Source organism: Malaclemys terrapin, chromosome 2 (genome assembly GCF_027887155.1).
Source record: "Malaclemys terrapin pileata isolate rMalTer1 chromosome 2, rMalTer1.hap1, whole genome shotgun sequence".
Classification (NCBI taxonomy): Eukaryota; Metazoa; Chordata; order Testudines; family Emydidae; genus Malaclemys; species Malaclemys terrapin.
This window is the reverse complement of record NC_071506.1, coordinates 123,071,493-123,076,072: the sequence shown is the minus strand read 5'-3', so window position 1 is coordinate 123,076,072 and position 4,580 is coordinate 123,071,493.

The window sequence follows — 4,580 nt, the reverse complement described above, 5'->3', positions numbered from 1 at the left end:
TTCAAAGTGTGATTTGAGTTCTTTATGTATATTGGTACTTTCTCTTCCGCTTATTCATTAGATTGTTTTACTACTTCTGCTGTTAAATAATTGAATATAAATCAAATATTTTTAAGATATTTACAAATTTTGGATGTAGTGAACTAAAGAGAAAATATAATTGAGAACAAAATCAAGATACCAAGGACATAAAGAGGAGATTCTTGAATGGCCAATACACTAATGCTTGGACCTGGATAACAAACAAGAAGAATTTGAATTGCTCATTTATGAGCATAAATTCAATCTAGTTGGTGTTACTGAAACCTGGGGGGATGATTAGCACAATTGGAATGTTAAAATCAATGGTTATAACCTGTTTAGAAAGGATTGAGTGGGAGTGGGTGGCACTCTGTTAAAAATGTCATTACCTGTAGTGGAGTCACTGATAGCTTGGAAGAAACTGATTTTGAATGCTTATGGATCAATGTCTGAGCAGATAAAGCACAAGACGGGGGTACTAGTTAATGCATGCTGCAGTCCACCAAATCACACTAGGGAACAGGATGACTGCCTCCTTACACACTTATCTATAGGGCCCTACCATTTTGAATAATTTCATGCTCATAGGATATTAAAAATCATAAATTTCAGATATTTAAATCTGAAATTTCACAGTGTTGTAATTGTAGGGATCCTGACCCAAAAAGGAGTTGTGGAGAGGGGGGGGGGTCGCAAGGTTATTGTGGGGAGAGAGCGGTTGGGGTACTGCTACCCTTACTTCTGTGCTACTTCTGGCAGCGGAGCTGCCTTCAGAGCGGTGCAACTGGAGAGCAGCGGCTGCTCACTGGGAAACCAGCTCTGAAGGCAGAGCCACTGCCAGCAGCAGCGCAGAAGTAAGGATGGCATGGTATGGTATTGCCACTCTTCCTTCTGTGCTGCTGGCAGCAGAGCTGGGCCCTGAATCAGCAGCCACCACTCTCCTGCTGTGGCGGAATAATTTAATCCAAAAAGTGAATAATAATTGGGAATCATTTAAGTACACTTTACTAGATGCCCCACTTTACTAGGCAACATTGAAGAAGGGACCTGTGTCAGGTATCAAAGCAACCTCGTTTAAGGGGAAGTAAAGGTAGCTGTAAGTATCTAACAAATGGAAGAAGGGTGAAGTTGATGGTAATGAATATAAATCAGAAGTTAGGAATTGTAGAAAATTGATAAGGAAAGCCAAGGGACACAAGGAGAAATCCGTGGCCAGCAGGGTTAAAGACAATAAGGAGGAGGTTTAAAAAAAAAAAAGAGTAAAAAGAATTCTGAAAATGGTATTGGTCCATTACTAGATGGAAATGGTAGAATCATCAGTAAATAATGCAGCAATGTTCAATAAATATTTGTTCTGCATTAGGGGGAGGGGAAAACTAGAAGATGGAGTCGCAACATATGGCGATAACACTATTTCCATTCCACTAGTATTTCTGGAAGGTGTTACATAGAAGCTACTAAAGTTAGACATTTTTAAATCAACAGGACTGGCTAACTTACATCCAAGAGTTTTAAGAGAGCTGGCTGAAGAGCTCACTGGACTGTTAATGTGGATTTTCAATTAGTCTTGGAGCACTGGGGAAATTCTAGAAGACTGAAAGAAAACTGATGTGCCAATTTTTTTAAAGGTTTAACGGGACAAACCAGGCAATTATAGGCCTGTTGGTCTGACATCAATCCCAGGCAAGATAATTGAGCAGCTGATATGGGACTGGATTAATAAAGAACGGTAATGTAATTAATGTAAATCAACATGGGTTTATGGAAAAGAGACCCTGTCAAACTAACTTGATTTTTTAAATTAAGTTACAAGTTTGGTTGATAATCATGCTGATTTAGTACACTTAGACTTCAGTAAGGCATTTGACATTTACAAAAACTAGAACAATATAAAATTAACATGGCAGACATTAAATGGATGAAAAACTGATAGGTCTCAGAAGGTAACTGTAAACGTGAAATATTCATCCAGCGGATGTGTTTCCATTGAGGTTCTGGGCCCTGTTTAACGTCTTTATCAATGATCTAGAAGACAACATAAAAACATCACTGATAAAGTTTGCAGATGACACAAAAATTGGGGGAGTGGGAAATATTGAAAAGGACAGGTCACTGATTCAGAACAATCTAGATAGCTTGGAAAACTGGATGCAAGCAAACAATGTGTGTTTTAATACAGCTAAATGTAAGCTCATGCATCTGGGAACAAAGAATGTAGGCCATATGGACAGGATGGGGGATTCTAACCTGGGAAGCAGTCACTCTGAAAAAGATTTGGGGGTTATTGTGGATAATCAGCTGAACATGAGGTCCCAGTGTGACGTGGCCAAAAGAGCTAATGAGATCCTTAGATGTATAAATGTGAATTTTGAGTAGGAGTGGAGAGGTATTTTACCCCTGTATTTGGCACTGGTGCTGGAATACTGCATCCAGTTCTGGTGCCCACCATTTAACAAGGATATTGATAAATTCAAGAGGATTCAGAGAAGAGCCAAGAGCTTCATTAAAAGATTAGAAAATGTGCCTAAAAGGGATACTCAGGGATCTCAATCTTTTAGTTGAACAAAGAAGTTTAGGGGCAACTTGAATACAGTCTATAGGTTAACTACCTGGGGAACAAATATTTAACTTCAATCTAGCAGAGAAAGGTATAAAATGATCCAATGCCTGGAAGTTAAAGCTAGACAAATTCAGACTGGAAATAAGATGTACATTTTTTAACAGTGAATAATTAACTATTGAAATAATTGCCAAGGGTTCTGATGGATACTCAGTCTCTGATCAATTTTAAATCAAGACTGGATGTTTTCTAGAAGATCAACTCTAGGAGTTATTTTGGGAAAGTTCTATGGCCTGTGTTATACATGAAGTCAGACTAGATGACCATAGTGATCCCTTCTGGTCTTAGAATCTATGAATCTGAAAAGTTTCAGGACTAAGGTCCCCTTCTCCACCCACACACCCATCCCTCCCCTTTCCACTTAAACAAAGGCTTAGTCTATACTTCAAAATCAGATTTATCTAGCTACATTGCTATGAAAAATTTTGCGCTCTGAGAACCATAGTTAAGTCAACCTAACCCACCCTGCCTCCCGCAGATGTGGCTAGGTCAATAGAAGAATTTGCCCAACGACCTAGCTACCACCTCTCAAAGAGGTGGTTTACCTACATCAACGGAAAAAACCCTGCCGTTTGTGTGGGAAGCATTTACCCTATGGTGCTATAGCAGCACAACTGCTGTGCCATATCTGTGCTGGTGTAGTGTAGACATGGCATAAGGCTCTATTCACTCAATGCAACAATATCACAGGGAGAGGTAGCTACTTTGGTATCCTTTGTCCAAGCGACTTAGCACTTGGTAAGTTAAAACTAGTCCCTTAAATTGCACATAGAAATTAACTGGAAGACAGCGTAGAACATGGAACATTAGTGAAATGTTAGTTGTGCAAGAAATACTTCCTGAAAAAAGGACAGCTGCTTCAGTAGGTTTTGAATATGTTTATAAAGATTATGAGAGCCTTGGATAGAAAGAGAAAAACACACTATTATTTTAGTTTTGAAATGGCTAATAGCAAACCCACACACATCAGACTTAGAAAAGCCTGGCACAACCTTTAGACAAGATTGTGGCTTGCCCTGTACATTATGAGAGACATCCTCCACAGGGCCTCGTGTAATCTGATCTGTACTGGTTGCCAATTACCTCCCCACAGCTATGTGTACTCAGGGAAAATGCAAAGCGACAATCTAGGCCTTTATGCAGTGTAGTAGTTGTAGCCATGTAGGTCTGAGCTATTAGAGAGACAAGGTGGGTGAGGTAATATCTTTCATTGGACCAATGTCTGTTGGTGAAAGAGACAAGCTTTCAAGCTACACAGAGCTCTTTCTCAGGCCTGGGATGGGTATTCAGAGTGTCACTGCTAAATACAAGGTTGAACAGATAGTTTAGCATAAGTATTTTGCACATTTCCTAAGGGATCTTGTATGTAGTTGTGGCACTATGAGTACCTTTCCTAGGCCTAAGGAAGAACTTTTGAAAGCTTCTCTTTCTCACCAGCAGAAGTTAGTCCAATAAAAGATATTATCTCACCCATCTTGTCAATCTAGGCCTTTGTTAATACTCTGTATGTTTATCCGCAGAATCTCTGTGGCGAGCCTTACTGATTGGAGGCATAGGCAATTTTGTAATTACACATACAAAGTTGCTTTACAAAGCATACTACTGTGTAATCTGGTGAGAACCGGAAGCTACACAACTGTGTGAAAGTCATTTTAAACCACATGATTCACTAGAGACACAGGGTTACCATCAACAATATGCACTGAAGAGCATTAAAGCATTTATTTATAAGATTGTTCTTCATATCCTCTGAACAAGGCCTTTAAGTTTTAAAAGTAATAAACTGATATTTGAGGGCTTGCAAACACTTGGAAGATCATCGGTCTCTAGTTACAGGTCAGAAAAAGTTAATTGCTTCCAGTCATAGCCAATAAAAATGAGTCTGGCAATTTACAAGAAAAAGCCCTTTTTCTACCTGTCCCTGTTACTAGCAATATCT